Here is a 19,667-nt window from a genome sequence, read left to right on the forward strand (position 1 = left end):
GGAGATTAGGTAGGAAAGCAATCAAGAATGGCTTTAAAGAGGGCTAGTATCGAAGCTCAATAAAGAAGATGTGGTTTATGTATACAACGGAATATTCCTCAGCCATTAGAAACGACAAATATCCACCATTTGCTTCAACGTGGATGGAACTGGAAGGTATTATGCTGAGTGAAATGAGTCAATCGGAGAAGGACAAACAGTGTATGTTCTCATTCATTTGGGGAATATAAAAAATAGTGAAAGGGAATCAAGGGGAAAGGAGAGAAAATGAGTGGGAAATATCAGTGAGGGTCACAGAACATGAGAGACTCCTAACTTTGGGAAACGAACTAGGGATGGTGGAAGGGGAGGAGTGCAGGGGGTTGGGGTGACTGGGTGGCAGGCACTGAGGTTGGCATTTGATGGGATAAGCACTGGGTGTTATTCTGTATGTTGGCAAATTGAACACCAATAAAAAATAAATTTATTTAAAAAAAAAGAACTTATTAAACTCAACAGCAAAGAAACAAGCAATCTAATCATGAGATGGGCAAAAGAAATGAACAGAAATTTCACCAAAGAAGACATACACATGGCCAACAAACACATGAGAAAATGCACTGTATCACTTGCCATCACGGAAATACAAATCAAAACCACAATGAGATACCACCTCACACCAGCGAGAATGGTGAAAATTAAAAAGACAGGAAACAACAAATGTTGGAGAGGATGTGGAGAAAGGGGAACCCTCTTGCACTGTTAGTGGGAATGTGAACTGGTGCAGCCACTCTGGAAAACTGTGTGGAGGTTCCTCAAAGAGTTAAAAATAGACCTGCCCTATGACCCAGCAATTGCACTGCTGGGGATTTACTCCAAAGATACAGATGCAGTAAAACGGCAGGACATCTGCACCCCAATGTTTATAGCAGCAACGTCCACAATAGCCAAGCTCTGGAAGGAGCCTCGGTGTCCATCGAAGGATAAATGGATAAAGAAGATGTGGTCTATGTTTACAACAGAATATTACTCAGCCGTTAGAAATGACAAATACCATTTGCTTCAACATGGATGGAACTGGAGAGTATTATGCTGAGTGAAGTAAGTCAGTCAGAGAAGGACAAACATTATATGGTCTCATTCATTTGGGGAATATAAAAAATAGTGAAAGGGAATCAAGGGGAAAGGAGAGAAAATGAGTGGGAAATATCCGTGAGGGTCACAGAACATGAGAGACTCCTAACTCTGGGAAACGAACAAGGGGTAGTGGAAAGGGAGGTAGGCAGGGGCTGGGGTGACTGGGTGATGGGCACTGAGGGGGCACTTGACGGGATGAGCACTGGGTGTTATGCTATGTGTTGGCAAGTCGAACTCCAATAAAAAAAATATACAAAAAACAAAAACAAAAAAAGAATGGCTTTAAAGCACAGAAGAGCACCTATAAAGCTTTTTATATTGTTCCTCCTTCTTACAGAAAAAAAAAAAAATTGGATTTGGCTCTCTGTTTCCTCATATGTAAAATACTTTATGCCCAACCCATAAAGCTGTTGTAAGGACTGGATGAACAATGTATAAAAAATGCCTAACAAAGTCTTCTAAGATGACACCAAAAGCCTACATGGAAACCCCACCTAAACTCATCTCTATAATCTGTAAAACAAGAAAGATGCGTTTCTAAGAGGTCTCTCAGTTCCATCACTCAAGAATTCCATAAATCTGTAAAAGAAAGGAAATATTGTTTGATCCCCCCCACACAACATTTCTCATGTATGCTATGTTTTTCCATTCCTTCTTGCTTGCTTTGGCGATCCACACTACCCTACCATACCTCCATCATCACCACTCAAAAAAGGAAGCAAAAGGAAAGTTTTAAAATGACAAGTGCCTTTACTCTTGGCTAAGTTTAACATGCACTTAGTCATCTGCTGGTGAGTTATTTTGGCTTGATACTCTATTTATTCTGTCAGTCAATTAAAAAGGTACCACTCACCACACCACCAACTACAGCATATGTGAGGGGACTCTCACATGGAAACAGAGGACTCCTTTGGTGGAATTTTAGAAAAAGCTATTAGCTATATAGGATTTCACTAATATTTTTGGCATTTCAACACAGAACTCCAAATCTCAGGCATATGGAATCTCTAAGAGTTCTATTAAATTTCAGCGAATTGAAATATTTTATTGTTAAATGGCCATTTTTCTTAGATACACAGAAAAGAAAAATTTTTTTAAAAAGGTGATGGAAAAATGCTGAGTCACTGTAGAAGACAGAAGGGAAAAGAGAAAAATGCAGCCACCTTGATAGAGATGCGTACCTCTGACTTTGGCTAGATCTAAGGGGCAGAAATGAATTATAAAACCAACATATGTGATCCAATTCTCCGAGACCTTCTTTTCACTGCCAGCAAAGGAAAACTAGCATTCACATGAATATGTTCAACCATGTAAGTGAGCTGGTATCAAATCTATAGGGAGACAGGAACTCCAACCTTTGAGAGAGTAGTGTCCCAGATCCAGTTTCTGAGTGCTATGTAACTTTGCAGAAATTCTTTAACCTCTCTGAATCAGAATTACATACAACAAAATATAGGATGCCCAATTGCATCTGAATTTCAGATAAACAACAAATATTTTGCATGTGCAAAATTAAGTTTGATTTTTTTAATCTTTAAAGTCATTTGGGAGAAGAATGGTGGGAGAAGAATGGAAAGTGAGGGGAAAAGAGGTTTTAGGTCATACTATCTGAGTTCTTTCTTTCTTTCTTTCTTTCTTTCTTTCTTTCTTTCTTTCTTTCAATTGTCAGGTCTATATTATATGCTTACTTGGTACAAGGCACTAGCATCTCATGATAAATAAAAGCAGACACAAAGCTATGAAAAAATAAATTCACCAATTAAAATAAAAGTACAGTTCTGATGAGGGCAATGGAAAGATGTGTGACCAGAAGAACTATGGCAAGTACTCATCAAAGTTGTACATGTGAAGTATAGGTGGGAGAAGATGGAAGAGAAGGGGCCCAGACTTGGTCTTGAGGAATCACAAACCATAGTTATCTAATCAAGGAGGACAAGCCTCCAAGGAGAATAAAGCCTGGAGAAGAAGGAGTGATGCAGGATATTAATATTGTTGAGAGCAGAATAGAGTCTTTCAAATAGGCAGTCATGGTTAACACTGAGGGACACTGCGGACAGGTCAACTAATACCAGCACTGAGGGATGTCATTCCACTCCGTGACAAGGATGCCACTGGCACCTGAAAGAGGGTTATAACAACAGGTTCATGGGCAGGGGCATATTTACCTCTATTAGTTTTGCAGCTGTGAACCAATCTTGAAGCCAATTTGAGACTCAGTTTCTCCAGCTATAAAAATGGCACCAAGCACATCCACTTCAGAGAGAATGCCACAGTCTTTAGCAGAATATATGTCCACTAAATATTTCCCTTCATGTTCAAGTTTCATCCAAGAATACTGTGCTTTCACGGCATTAATTCAGATTTAACTTGCCCTCAAATTTCTCTTGGTGAGGTTAATCTGAATAACAACCATGAAATTTACTCTTATACTCAATTACACTGTAACAGCTTTTAGGTAACAATCTACATAAAAATATAGATATGCAAGGAAATAAAATCAAAATAAAATGCCACTGAGAAGGTAATTCAGAAGAATTACATAATAGACTTTATGAATCTGTCTTGGTGCTAACGGCAGAGTTGTCATCATTTAATTTTTTTTCTTCCTCATCAAGGTCTGAATCAAGACCTTGTAACTCCCAAGGTGATACCTCACTGCCCCATTCTTTTGCAAGAAGTAAAATTTTAAAAAAAACCTACTTAGATTCCTACCTATGGACATGCTCCAGCAAATAAACACCATCTACAAAGCTACAAGGGACATCTGGAATGCAAAATAGTTGAAGCAAAGGGTTGCCTTTATTTTTAGTAGGAAGGTCTCAATATAGAAGTCTTCTATCTTAAAAAATGGCTGGAGATTTCAACTCAAAGTTTTACTTTACAGTTTGAATTGCTTAGTTTGACCACAGCTGGTCCCTCTCTTGGTCCTGCTTTATCTAGGGGAACAGGAGTCAGTGATACTTTTGACTCCATGTCCATTATGCCCCAATCAGTTATAGGCTTTACACACCTCCTCTTATCTAAGCATCTAGCAATTCTGCCAAGGAATTATGACCAGTTACAATAGATGGAGCTAAGATTCACTGAGGTTAAATAACTTACAAGTACAAGGCTGGTACATGGTGGAGCTAGGCTCTGAAATCAGATCTCTCTGATCCTAAAACTCTAAGACTTTTCATTACATGAAAACATGAGTTTTCCCCCAAACTCAATGATGTAGCAATATTTGGGAGGGGGAGGGAAGAAGGAGGAGTCCAACAATAATATTCACAGTAGAGGCGAAAATACACTTCTATGTTATCTGTAGATTGTGTAGCCAGATTAAGCAAATAAAAATACAGGACACACACACACACACACACACACACACACACACAAACAAATACCCAGTTAAATTTGAATTTGAGATAAATAACCGTTTTTATTTATTTTTTTAAGAGTTTTTGGTAAAAATAAGCATGCCCCATGCATTATTTGGGAAACACCTACACTAAAAAATTATTTGTTGTTTCTCTGAAATTCTAATGTAACTGGACAACCTATATTTTATCTGGCAACCCCACCTGTAGAGACTTTTAAAACAATAATAAAATTATTTACAACTTGGTATTTTTTTTTTATTATCACCACACACCAGCAATTCCAAACAATGTCAGTGACAGAATGCTTTGATGATGAGTAGAGTTCTCTCCTGCAACCCTCACCCTATACACATGGATTCATCACTATCTAAATGGTTCTACAGAATGGCAGCACCCCATGAGATGTTAAAAAGTCTGGTGGATAATCTGCAAAGATGGCCACCATTCATTCCTTCCCTCCTTCTAAACTCATATCTGAGCTCTCCTTGAATCTGGGGTGGTCTTCAGCCTTATTTGACCAAGAAACTTGCAGAAGTGATATTCTGGAACTTCCAGGTGTAAAATATTAGAAGCCTTGCAGCTCTCCCCCGCCCCGCCCCGGGGTCTCTTCGAATGTCCACTATTTTTTTTTAAGACTTTTATGTATTTATTCCTGAGACACACACACACACACACACACACACACAGAGAGAGAGAGAGAGAGAGAGAGAGAAGCAGAGACACTACACAGGCAGAGGGAGAAGCAGGCTCCATGCGGGGAGCCTGACATTAGACTCAATCCCGGGTCTCTAGGATCACGCCCTGGGCTGAAGGCGGCGCTAAACCACTGAGCCACCCAGGGATCCCAAAATGTTCACACTTTAGATGCTCCCTTTGAGAATGCTCCCTCATGGAAATCCTATGAAAAACCAAAGCCATGGAGAAAGGACATAGGTAGATACATTTTTGACAGTCCCAGCTGAGCTCTCAGATTAACTGCCAATCATATAAATGTCCAGGCTAATGATATTCAGATAACCCCAACTCCAGCCTCTGTTTGATGACAGCTGCACAAGAGATCCCAAGCAAGAATCACCCAACTGAACCCAGTCAAGTCTGAATTGTGAAAGACAGTCAGAGGTTGTTTCAAAGCAGAGTTTCTCAGCTATACAGCAGTAGATAACTAGATGAAGAGAATTCTTGTGGGATTAAAAAAAAAAAAAAGTTCCACATAAAAAGTTGGAGAACACTGAAATCATATTTTTCTCTTCGAAACTCATAATGTGTAAGTCCATAGCAACAGTTTAGGGAATTTCTGCAAAAAAAAATAACTTTAATTTTTATTTAACTCAATATTTCCTAAGTGTATCTAGTTACATAATCCATTTTCTATGAAATTCTCATTGACATTTTGGGGAAAAAAGTGTCCTGGGAGCTCAGTTTAGGAAAATCTATACTATTCCATGCTATTTTCCATCAGAGGTAGTCATGTGAAGGAGCTATTGTTTCAAAACTAGTGAAATGATAAATCTTGCTAATAAGTTGGGCTCTGCAAGAAAACTAAGAAGCAGAAATAGTTTGATTATATAATGTATATGGTAGTTCCATTTGTTGAACAACCAATAGGGATATGCATTCTAATCATGAAGCATACACATAATGGAAGAGTGGAAGGGAGTATCTGAAATTAAGATGGTCTACTCCAGGAAATCTGGAATGCAAAATAGTTGAAGCAAAGGGTTGCCTTTATTTTTAGTAGGAAGGTCTCAATATAGAAGTCTTCTATCTTAAAAAAAGGCTGGAGATTTCAACTCAAAGTTTTACTTTACAGTTTGAATTGCTTAGTTTGACCACAGCTGACAATCCAATTCAATTTCTAACTTTCAACTGTGCTGCATAGATAAAGCTTTACTTGTAAAATAAATCACACTTAGAGTACAAGGAATATTTGTCTCCACCCATTCGTCTGAAATAGATCTTGAGTAATAAAACTATAATTCTCCAGCATTTTTGACATATATAGCAGTTGACATATTTTCCCTCTTTAGTTCATGATAGTAAGCTGAAAGGTATTTTTTAACTCCTCATTTATCTTCTTTTAATAAATCATAAAGATAGCATATTCCTTTGTAGGTTTTCTTAAATATGAGTGTTTTTTAGAGTCAGCTGCTTGAAGGAAAAGACATTTTTATTTATGGATTCAACTGAGATGAAAGAAAGTAAAAAGCTGCATAAATAAATTGCTACAAACATTGCCTTCATTTTAATATAGTTATCAAAGTACAACAGGTATTTACAATGAAACACTGCACAGAGAAAAGGTAAACACATGAAAGGAACCAAGAGAGATAAATCTGTGGCCTTGTGATTATATTGGGAAGCTTATGGATATCAGGGATCAGTACTGTCCATCAATGGAGAATGAGCTGCTCTTCACATAATGCTTATGTGGTTTCAACATCTCCAGTTCATTTTATAGATGAAGATAATCGAGCTTATAAAAAGTCAGAAGTATCCTTGGGGGTGGGCAGTAGCCCATCCACCAGAAGTAGCACCTTTTCAAAAATTTTCACATGCTCCATGTTAAGAGAATTAAAAAAAAAAAAAAAAAAAACAGAAATGTTAGATGGACTTCCAGAACCTGAGCCCAAGGACTCCAGGGCAAGGTGATATCCCAGCCACACTATTCCTGCCAAAGGGGTCTTGGGAAAGGCACAAAGAAGTAGCAACAACAACACCCATCCCACAGGGGTCATGAGTTTTAAATGAGTGAACATATGTAAAAAGCTGTTAGCAGTACCTAGAACACTGTAGGCCATGATAAAATTAATTCATTTATCAGGGCCCCAAAATCCCTCAAGAAGAGTGCTCTGCTGTTTATAAGGCACTGTACCCCCCAATCCATGGACTGTTTTCTCTTGAATGAAGGACAAACTCAGGGGGAAAAAAGATGAAACAGAGTAAAATACACTATAGAATCTTCAATAGTCAAACTTTAGGAAGCAGAGTTATCAAAGGGTATTTGGTGAATATGTTTTTGTTTTTAAATGTATTTTCTCTGCTCTACCAATAGCAAAACATGTTCCATCTCTAGAGAAGTCACACTGTCCTGTTCTGGGGGTTCCATTCACATTGAAAGATATAGGAAAGGCATCCTTGAAAATGTGCATGGCACACATGTGGCCTTAAGGAGAAACGCTGCTCATCCCTTTTCTTCTTCATGGGCCTCACTGTCAAGGTTGCTGAACTTGGCTACACCAACATAGCAAATCATTTCTTCAAGTTCATGTATCTTTCCACTCCAACTGTGGAATATCAGAATGTATAATCTAGCCTCTCTGGTTTTTGAGTCCTGTTATAGTTTTTAGTGACATGTGGCCAACAGGGACATGGTAACAGATTTAGGTTGTCACCAAGTGAGGAAGAGTAAGGTAGATATAGGTATAAAAGAGTAGAAGCCGAGTAATCAAAAAAGTCCAAATGGCTTGTACAATATTTAAATTCTTAAAATCTCAACTTGCAATGTCTCCTCAAATTTTTGTTCAAGAGATCCCTCAGGTTAACTTGGAAATATAAATATTAATATGTTTATACATATACACACAATCATGTGTGTGCATATGCATGTAGCCATGAAGGAAAAAAAATAACCTGGTCACTAAAGTCAGTCTATCCTTTGGTTTAAACTTTGGAGAACCATAAATAAGACAGTTCTATGACACTCATAACTTCACATCCGTGACTGGATGCCTCCTTGCAAGAAGTTTTGAATTTATCTTTTTTCATGTAATAATTGTACTTGAAAGTCTATTATAACATTTCTATTTCCATGTTCTTTTTCCAATTTAATTCACATGACAATCCAGAGAAACTGGACCCAACTGTAAAGATAAGAAAACTAAGGCCAACATGACTTGCATGCAAGCTGAAGATTTGACTTTGTTTTGTTTCTTTTTTCCACTATTAGTCATCAACTATTATTTCTTTAACATTTCTTGTTTTGTGTTTTTCTCATTTCCTTACACCATTTCTGTAATCAATTTTGTGCTGATAACATTGGGTAACTCTCAGAGCTATTTGAGATCTTCACAGGAAGGTAAAAGGAAAATTCTGAGTTCCTGAAACAGAATTGAGACCAAGAGGAGTACCTGGGTAGCTCACTGGTTGAGTCTCTTGCCTTTGGCTCAGATCATGATCCAGGAGGCCTGGGATTGAGTCCTACATTGGGCTCCCCACAGGAAGCCTGGTTCTCCCTCTGTCTATGTCTCTGCCTATGTTTCTGCCTCTCTCTCTGCATCTCTCATGGATAAATAAATAAAATCTTTTAAAAAAATGAGACCAAGAAAATAGAATCTACCTATATGGCTAATGTATGACAACTGCACTGAAGTAGGAAGGGGAAAATAAGCAATTTTGGAAATGAGTGGAGGCTATGGTTTTAAAGATAAAGGGAACTGCATCTAGGCAGAGTACTGTAGTTGATAAAGTTTTTTCTCATGGGAGTAGAGATCACCAATTCTGAAACCTATGTACATATATACTAGAACTAAATATACAAGTGAATGGATGGTGGACAGTAAGAGCCAGGTTTCCCATTGTTGGAGTAGAAGGTTACAGATAACCAAGGGGAAGAGACCAGAATGAATCCTGTTGGATACTGGATTAGTTGGAGACAGGGTTAGCTTAATATAGATGGGTAAATATAAGAATAGTTATTGATGGGTGTGTATACACAGATTAGGAAACATATATATCTTTCCATGTTCTGTTTGCTGAGTGGGCCTTAAAGCAGCAAAATTCAGTAGCAATGAACCCATCTAGTGCCCAGATCTTAGTTTCTAGCACCTTTCTTCAAAACAAGGAATCAGGATTCCCTGGGGAAATGGCTGATTCTAGGGCTAGGGCAAGGAATATACTAGATGAGCCTGGAGTATCCTGTAATGTTAAAAAGTAGGGAAGTGCTCACAAAACAAAATGATGAGAGTGAGTCAAAGGGGCACACTTGGTGAAAAGTTCACACAGGTGAAAGTTCTCTCAACAGCCAAAGCTGGAACAATCTCATAACAGAATAAAAAACACAGTATTGGGTTATAGTCCAATTTATAAACATCTACAAGTCCATACTGACATAAATAAATGTCTAAATAAAGAAGAGCAGACATATCGCCTATGCAAAAGAATCCTAAATAATTTATGTAGATACTCCCTTTCAAGGTAGTGGAGCTTAACACCATTCTCCTCTGACCCCACCTGTGGGTTGCATTTAGCAATTTCCTCCCGAAGAATATGGTATGAAAATGGAGTAACTTGATTAATTGATTAATTGATTTTTGAGGAATAACTTTATAATGAAGAAACTTACTTTAGCCAGGTGAACATGCTTAATGTCATCAGTAAAGCATATACTTTTGATACGATATGATGAGAATACTCTGGTCTTCCTCTCAAAAACCCATAAACTCAATCTAATCAGGAAAAACAACAACAACAACAAAAGACAGAACCCCACTGAAGAACATTCTACAAAATATCTATCAGTATTCCTCAAAACTGTCAAGGCCATCAAAAACAAAGGGAAGTCTGGGAAACCACTACAGTTTAAGCCTAAGGATATGCGACAACTAAATATGATGTGGTATTCTATTTTTTTTAAGATTTTATTTATTCATGAGACACACAGAGAGAAGCAGAGACATAGGCAGAGGGAAAAGTAGGCTTCCTACACAGATCCTGATGTGGGACTTGATCCCAGCACCGAGGATCACACCCTGAGCTGAAGGCAGACACCCAACGACTGAGCCACCCAGGCATCCCATGATGTGGTATTCTAAATGGGATCCTGGGACAAAACAAACAGAACATTAGGTAAAAATTTAGGACCTCTAAATAAAGTATGGACTCTAGTTAATAATAGTCTAAAAATACTGGTTTATTAACTGTGAAAATGTACCATACTAACATAAGATGTTAATATTAAAAATTATTTTAAAAAACCACACACATACACACAACTTCCAAATGAATTTTTTTTTAAAAAAAAACTTGGTTTCCTTGATGGTATTTGGTGAATCATTAACTCACCAAAGGCCAGCATTTACAACCAACCTTTAAAAACATGTACTAATGAAGGGAAGAGATAATGATATGGATATTCTAAAACATGAGATATTTAAAACTGCCTTATATTTATTGAGGAAGATACTAAGGCATTCTTTCTATTTTATCTGATTTCCCTTCTTTAATATATTTTGCTTGACCTTAAGCTAAAATTCCTTGGCACACTGAATAGTCACCAGTTGGGGGTAGGAAGCAGTGGTTAAGACATCGTGGACAGGGGTGTCTGGGATTTAAATATTGATAGACAACAGGCCTGCAAAGTGGACAAGCCACACATGGATAAGGAGGAGTTAGTTATATGCTCAAAAGCTTACGTTAATTCTAGATTCAAGAATCCAAGGTTAAAGTTGTCTTTCAAGTAAAACACACTAATTGCAGATTCAGGCACTAATTAGAGGCTTTCCTCAACTTGGTCAAAAATTCATAGGGCATGGGAAGCATTTTTTCTACTTCAATTCTAAGCTGCACAGTGAATGAATATAATAAAAGAACTTAACCCAGCATGGCGCAAAATGAAAGAGTCTCTCGGAATGAATGGCATGAGGAGTTGCAGGAGGATGGAGGTGCCACAGCAGTAGGCAGGGAGGAGACTAGAAAATTATACTTTATATTCCAATCACTTTAAGAATGGTGGCAGGTTCTGATCTCCTCACTATCCAATTTTTCTCATTCCTAAAGAGAGCAAACAAAGCAAAAGAAAACAGCCTTAGGCCCCAAAATAGCAGGTCTCAAACACTGAGAACTATGATGCATACAACACCTTATAGCAACCCACTGTGCATACTTTCTGAGCATCAGAAGCAAGAAGCAAGAGGATACAAGCAAATGAGTCACTGCAGGGTCACCAGTTAGAAGTTATTCACCAATCCCAGTTGAGTGAGGCTGTTTGGAAGCCTCAAGAAGTTGCAAACTCTACATACTAATGAAAATCCAAAATGAGTGCTCCTGAACTCCATCCAAGAAGCCCTGAGCCAGTCTACAATAGCCTGTCCCTTTTGCACTTCCTGTCTGTCTTTGATATTGTAGTGTCAGGCCCAATTAACCATTTCAAAGGGAGTATTTCTTTTTTTAATAATAAATTTATTTTTTATTGGTGTTCAATTTGGCAACATACAGAATAACACCCAGTGCTCATTCCGTCAAATGCCCCCCTCAGTGCCCGTCACCCATTCACCCCCACCCCCCGCCCTCCTCCCCTTCCATCACCCCTAGTTCATTTCCCATAGTTAGGAGTCTTCATGTTATGTCTCCCTTTCTGATATTTCCTACCCATTTCTTCTCCCTTCCCTTCGATTCCCTTTCACTATTATTTATATTCCCCAAATGAATGAGAACATAATAATGTTTGTCCTTCTCTGATTGACTTATTTCACTCAGCATAATACCCTCCAGTTCCATCCATGTTGAACCAAATGGTGGGTATTTGTCATTTCTAATGGCTGAGTAATATTCCATCATATACATAAACCACATCTTCTTTATCCATTCATCTTTCGTTGGACACCGAGGCTCCAAACTGTAGAAACAGTTTGGCTATTGTGGACGTTGCTGCTAGAAACATCAGGGTGCAGGTGTCCCAGCGTTTCATTGCATCTGTATCTTTGGGGTAAATTCCCAGCAGTGCAATTGCTGGGTCTTAGGGCAGGTCTATTTTTAACTCTTTGAGGAACCTTCACACAGTTTTCCAGAGTGGCTGCACCAGTTCACATTCCCACCAACAGTGTAAGAGGGTTCCTTTTTCTCCGCATCTGCTCCAACATTTGTGGTTTCCTGCCGTGTTAATTTTCCCCATTCTCACTAGTGTGAGGTGGTATCTCATTGTGGTTTTGATTTGTATTTCCCTGATGGTAACGGATGCAGAGCATTTTCTCATGTGCTGTTGGCCATGTCTATGTCTTCCTCTGTGAGATTTCTGTTCATGTCTTTTGCCCATTTCATGATTGGATTGTTTGTTTCTTTGCTGTTGAGTTTAAGAAGTTCTTTATAGATCTTGGAAACTAGCCCTTTATCTGATACGTCATTTGCAAATATCTTCTCCCATTCTGTAGGTTGTCTTTGAGTTTTGTTGACTGTATCCTTTGCTGTGCAAAAGCTTCTTATCTTGATGAAGTCCCAATAGTTCATTTTTGCTTTTGTTTCTTTTGCCTTCGTGGATGTATCTTGCAAGAAGTTACTGTGGCCGAGTTCAAAAAGGGTGTTGCCTGTGTTCTCCTCTAGGATTTTGATGGAATCTTGTCTCACATTTAGATCTTTCATCCATTTTGAGTTTATCTTTGTGTATGGTGAAAGAGAGTGGTCTAGTTTCATTCTTCTGCATGTGGATGTCCAATTTTCCCAGCACCATTTATTGAAGAGACTGTCTTTCTTCCAATGGATAGTCTTTCCTCCTTTGTCGAATATTAGTTGACCATAAAGTTGAGGGTCCACTTCTGGGTTCTCTATTCTGTTCCACTGATCTATGTGTCTGTTTTTGTGCCAGTACCACACTGTCTTGATGACCACAGCTTTGTAGTACAACCTGAAATCTGGCATTGTGATGCCCCCAGATATGGTTTTCTTTTTTAAAATTCCCCTGGCTATTCAGGGTCTTTTCTGATTCCACACAAATCTTAAAATAATTTGTTCTAACTCTCTGAAGAAAGTCCATAGTATTTTGATAGGGATTGCATTAAATGTGTAAATTGCCCTGGGTAACATTGACATTTTCACAATATTAATTCTTCCAATCCATGAGCATGGAATAGTTTTCCATCTCTTTGTGTCTTCCTCAATTTCTTTCAGAAGTGTTCTATAGTTTTTAGGGTATAGATCCTTTACCTCTTTGGTTAGGTTTATTCCTAGGTATCTTATGCTTTTGGTGCAATTGTAAATGGGATTGACTCCTTAATTTCTCTTTCTTCAGTCTCATTGTTAGTGTATAGAAATGCCACTGACTTCTGGGCATTCATTTTGTATCCTGCCACACTGCCAAATTGCTGTATGAGTTCTAGCAATCTTGGGGTTGAGTCTTTTGGGTTTTCTATGTAGAGTATCACGTCATCGGCGAAGAGGGAGAGTTTGACTTCTTCTTTGCCAATTTGAATGCCTTTAATGTCTTTTTGTTGTCTGATTGCTGAGGCTAGGACTTCCAGTACTATGTTGAATAGCAGTGGTGAGAGTAGACATCCCTGTCTTGTTCCTGATCTTAGGGGAAAGGCTCCCAGTGCTTCCCCATTGAGAATGATATTTGCTGTGGCTTTTAAGATGTTGAGGAATGTTCCCTCTATCCCTACACTCTGAAGAGTTTTGATCAGGAATGGATGCTGTATTTTGTCAAATGCTTTCTCTGCATCTATTGAGAGGATCATATGGTTCTTGGTTTTTCTCTTGCTGATATGATGAATCACATTGATTGTTTTACGAGTGTTGACCCAGCCTTGTGTCCTGGGAATAAATCCTACTTGGTCATGGTGAATAGTTTTCTTAATGTAATGTTGTATCCTATTGGCTAGTATCTTGTTGAGAATTTTTGCATCCATGTTCATCAGGGATATTGGTCTATAATTCTCCTCTTTTGGTGGGATCTTTGTCTGGTTTTGGAATTAAGGTGATGCTGGCCTCATAGAACGAGTTTGGAAGCATTCCATCTCTTTCTATCTTTCCAAAAGCTTTAGTAGAATAGGTATGGTTTCTTCTTTAAACATTTGATAGAATTCTCAAAGGGAGTATTTCTCTAGTGAAATGCACCCATAGAATCTTCCTGCTCGTTCCAAATTAATTACAATTTCTGGCTAAATGATCCAGATCTCAGGTCCACTTCCCATGGAATTCCTAGGACTTTGGATCTCCCCACTGGGGGAACAGCCCGAAGCCAATGACCAACTGTTTCAAGGAGACAAAAGTTGGTTGCCTTGTCTCAGAATAGGACAGCTTTTGATGTGATTTATCCTCCAGAGCTCCCCATGGGATCAAGCTGAGGCTAGACCTCAGTTAAAACCACATCTTCGCCTAGATTCATCCTGAATTTTCTCATTTCCTTGCAGATTTCACCTGTAAGTGGTCCCTTACTAAATACTTGTACCAGAATCCCTCTCTCAGGCTCTGCTTCTAGAGAACTTGACCTAAGTTACCCCCAATAAAAACTTCAAATAATAATAATGGTAAAACCATCAATGACTACAAACACAACAGCATAATAGCAGTTTACATTTACTGTGTGTTTACTATTCTCAGACACTGTTCTAAGGGTTTTATAATAATCATCTCTCTTAAACCTCACAAAAACCCATGAGGTCAGTCCTATTATTATCATCCCTATTTGCAGAAGAGAAAACAGAGGCTCAGCAAGGTTAAAAAAAAAAATTGCCTAAGGTCACACACCTAGTAAGAGGTAAAACAAGAATCCCAGGCAGTCTGGCTATAGTGTCTGGGCTCTTAAACTCTGTTCCACTCTAATTCAAGTCCTTATATATTTTACAGCCACACAATTCTTAAAAATGAATGTTTGTATGAAGTTTTTCATCTAAAGGACTCCAAAATGTATTCTGAAGTAACTAGTCTAGATTTGGCCTTGGGATCTAAAGAAAGCATGAAGAATTATGACCTAAAAATCCACTGTGGACCATTTGCTGATTTAGAGGGTATTGGGGACACCATAGACAGAAAGGGATCCCCCACCTCCCCTTCTGTACAGTTTAGACTGCAGGACATCAAAATGCATGATTACATGGATGGATTTTAGAGTACTTCTGTTTTATAAACTGACTTAAAGAAAATTAGGTGGATATTCCTGAGCTGCTCGGCACCCTACTCCTTATTTGAGTTCATGACCCCCTGTTGTAAGAACCCAAAGTTCACATTTTAAAAAGCTGACCAGGAAAGACTTAGAATATTCCCCCTTCTCTCTCTCTCTCCCTCTCCTCTTCCTGTGCATGCAGCTGCACATGGCACCTCAATACAGAGAATCTTAGAGGGCTGTTTTTGCTTACAACAGCCAATTAGAAAGCAAAAGGCCAGCAAAGTCCTGCCAGAGACTCGCTGTGCCCTGGACAACTTCCCACATAAACAAAGTGGGGACTCCTTTAAAGAAAAGATGCCCTTGGCTTTTTTAAGGGTGAGAGTGATATTCCTACAAAACCACAACCTTTCCCTGGCCTTGAGTTCCCCTTATGCAAAACTCAAGTATATGTGGTTTTACTTCTGTATAACCTTTTTCAACAAACCCACAAGAATTTGGGTTCCAGTATAAGTGATTTGCCAATTACTCCAGTTGGGGATAATTAGAAAAAATAGAAACCAGGGTTTACAGGGGAAGAAGGAAGTAACTCAGAAGGCAGAATCAGGGTAGAAATTTTGGCAATAAAACCTGGAAAGAGAGAAGAGAGGAAGATGAGTTTAAATCAGGGCCAGATTAAGACATTTTAAGGACTGGTACTTAGAGAAAAGGCCATTTTAAGCTTCTCACTCAATATGTAATTCAAGGCAAAAATTTTATACCTTAAACACTGGGTATAATATATGCCAAAATGAAACTAGTTTCTCCTTAGTTGTGTTGTTTTTAATTTTATTTTTTTAATTTTATTTTTAATTGTAAAAGTCTCGAGAAGTCCATAGCAGCTGGACTCCCCATATCTTTTTGGAACCTTTGCTTAGCCAGCCTGCTAAGATTCTTGCTGACTCCTGCACAAAGCAGCATGAGGTGAAGTGAAATCTATGTTTTAAAGCGAAGTCTGTGTGCTTATTGGGAGGAGGGCAACAATGGTATGTGCAAGAGCTGCTGATGTCTCTACCTGGCATAAATTGGTATCAGACAAATCTGAGCATTCAAATTATTCTGTATTTTAGAGGCCAAGGAAGGTGCTAGAGTTAGGACACAGAAAAATAGAGGCAATGACCTTTGTGATATGAAATTCTAACAACATTCAAAGGCATTGACTATCTAGGAGAAATCCTAGACCCAGAGGGGAGAAAACATCTTGAAGTGTGCTCACTATTGGCAACAAAATAAAGCAACTCTATAAGCATATCCAGTACCTGAGGCACTGTAGTTCCATCATTACTCATTATTAAAACTCTGAAATAGGTCTGTATTGACTGAGAACCAGGAGATGCCCTCCGCAACTTCTACTCCGCAAGCCTTCCTCAGGGACTCCAGGAACCAAAGGCATTGCCATGAGCCAGCGACAAACACCTGGACCAGCTCAGAACAGTGTCCACTCTGAATGGTCAGTGCTCCCCACTCACAGCACACCTACCTATAAATGTGACATTGAAGCCAGAAGCCGGGGAGATCATGACATTTTCTTAGCAAAGAAGATCTGAAGAATGGAAGTGAAGAGTATAATGGCTATTATAACTCATTCATAATAAACACAAAATAGTTGAAAGAAAATTCTGACTTCCTTTTAATATAAAGTTTATTTTTTTAATTTTTTTATTTATTTTTTCTTTTTTTAATATAAAGTTTCTTAACTATACTCTTCTCACTATGAGGCTTTCAGGACTCTAATCTTCAGAGTTGGAAATACAAGTTTCTATTTCTAAAACTTGCTCTGGGCAAGTAAAGACACTTGAGGACCCATGAACCTTTACTCATATAAACCACTCAAACATGGGGCAAGACACTGTCCACAATTTCATTCAACACAAACCTAAGGAGGCCCCTCTATGTTTCTAGCATCCTCCCTGGTGCTGAGAATGCACCTACCAGAAAGACCCACTTATAATTCTCCAGAATTTACTGTCAAGCAATCCTATCACATTTCTCCCGCCTTAGAACAATTTCACCTTTACAAACTCCCATGAGAGAGGGTTTTCTGGAGCAGAGTTGTCTGGGAACCTTCCCCCTTTCTTCTGTAGTGAGCATATTTAGCTTGTTGAGACTCACATACAGATGGTTCCTTAAGCATCAAAGAAATGGTTATACATGAAGACTGAGGACATGTATTGGGTGAATTACAGGCAGGAGCAAAAGAACAACAAAAACCTAGCTGCATTCCAAGAAGGTTGGTTCTCTCTTCTTTTTCCTTCTTCCTTCTTTCCCCTTTCCTTCCTTTCTTCCTTCCTGCTCTCCCTCCCTCTTTCTTTGTTAAACTTCCACCTCTTATAGTAGTCTTTCTATTTTGAAGAAATCAAGAAAAAAGAAATGTGGGGCACCTGGGTTGTTCCATTGATTAAGTGTCTGCCTTCGGCTCAGGTCATGATCCCAGGAACTCACACTGAGCCCGCATGGGCCTATGCTCTCCCTCTGCACTCTCCCTCTCTCACCCTCTCACTCTCTCTCAAATAAATAAGTAAAATCTTAAAAAAAAGAGAGAGAGAGAAAGAAAGAAAAAAAAGAAGAGAGAGGGAGAGGGAGGGGAGAGGGAAGGAAGAAAGCTTTAGCTTGAAATTCTAGTTGTCACAGCCCAGGGAGATATGATAATATTGGATAACCTCTCTGCTTCAAGCTGAGGAATTCAACTCCCTTTTCCAATATCTTTTTTTATGGAGGACCATTTCTCTTACAAACTTTCAGTATCTGCATTAAAACCCTCCTCATATTCCACTGTCGGTACATCATCTCCCTAATAAATTGCCTTCTGCTTGGTAATACCTTGTTTAGTTTTTATTTTCCAAAACTACACTTTAGAGATGAGACACTGGAATTTTAAAAGACACTACAAAATTAAAATCTCTGCTTGTTGCAGTTTCCAGGAACTAAAGCTGATCCTCATCAAATTATGCTAATTTACTGTATAGTGTTTAATTAAATCTTACTCCAGGCAATCTACTTCCAGGGTTTATTTTTACAGCTTAGAACTTTCAAACATGAAAATGCCTTTCAATTTAAGTAGAAAGAAAAAGAAAGAAGAAAGAAAGAAAAAGAAAGAAGAAAGAAAGAAAGAAAGAAAGAAAGAAAGAAAGAAAGAAAGAAAGAAAGAAAGAAAGAAAGAAAGAAGGGAAGGAGGGAAGGAGAAAAACTATTCAATGAAATTCATTAGGAAAAAAATATTACTTTACATCCTGGACTTACTTCAGCCTCAATCTCTTTCTCATTCTTACCCTTTGTCTTTTTTTCTTTTTAGGAAGACAAACAAATGGTTCTTAGAAATTCCTTCCTTCTATCCTAAAGAGTAGATAGTGCATATCTCTCTGAAATGGCAACTTCTTTTAACTGGGCCATTTCCCAGGCAGATTGTGTTCAGCTAAATGTAAACATAAATGACTGGGGATAAGATCGAGTCTCTTTCCTCAGGAATCAACAAAGACTGTGTTGCTGCTGCTAATCACATGAGTTGCAATGGCACCTACTCTTCAGGTTCACTTACATGGGAAAAATAAGCTGACATTCAACAGGCAGCCTCGGCTCTTATCACATGCACACTTGGGATGAACCTACTCTCTGCTTCCATCCTGACCCCATCATGTGGCCCTGACTCTGTCATCTGCCAGCTCATGATTAAGAATTTTTCCTTGTAGAAAACTCCTCCACAGCCAAGAGCTACCCCAAGCTTCCAAAGCTTCTGCTAAACCATCATATAAGAATGTGAAAACAGAACAGCCAACCTGAAAGCTTATGAGATCTGTTCCAACCAAGCATTTTTTTGTCCTTTTGGAGAAAATATTACATCTGAATGTTATGACATTGCCCCACATCTTGATTTTAAGTAAACCAAATGCTTTCAAATCATTTTCCAGAGCAAGTACTATATTAGCTTTACAATTTTCTATTATTTCTTGAATTTGAGTTAAAACAGTGAGCATTGGCCTCTGACATATGAATTCCACATACAATTCAAAGCTGACCTAGCATCACTGTAGTGTTGACCTTTTCTCATCAAAGTCCTCTAAGCCAAAGCATTCTTTTACCTTTAATTGTTTGGACTTCTGCCCTTGCTGATTTAAGTCACAGAGGAGGAATAATCTCCCATATATCAAATTCACTCAACCCCTCTGGAGCACCTGTGGTCTGTAGCTTCCAAGATGGCTTCTAATGATCTTAGTCTCTTGACATTCCCATCCTGTGTACTTCCTCCTACACTGTACGAGAGTTGGTCTGTGAGGTCAGTGAAATACAGTGGAAGTGATGTATGCCACTTCCAAATTTAAGTTCTAAAAGATGACATCTTCCAT

At 38.5% G+C, this 19,667-nt stretch overlaps 1 protein-coding gene across 10 annotated transcripts in view; it reads right to left on the reverse strand.

The window, feature by feature from the left end:
- The window catches only part of RBMS3 (RNA binding motif single stranded interacting protein 3), a 1,328,331-nt gene that overhangs the window by 994,261 nt on the left and 314,403 nt on the right, over positions 1 to 19,667 (reverse strand). The window lies entirely within an intron of this gene.

The sequence above is a fragment of the Canis lupus genome, chromosome 23 (genome assembly GCF_011100685.1).
Source record: "Canis lupus familiaris isolate Mischka breed German Shepherd chromosome 23, alternate assembly UU_Cfam_GSD_1.0, whole genome shotgun sequence".
Taxonomy (NCBI): Eukaryota; Metazoa; Chordata; class Mammalia; order Carnivora; family Canidae; genus Canis; species Canis lupus.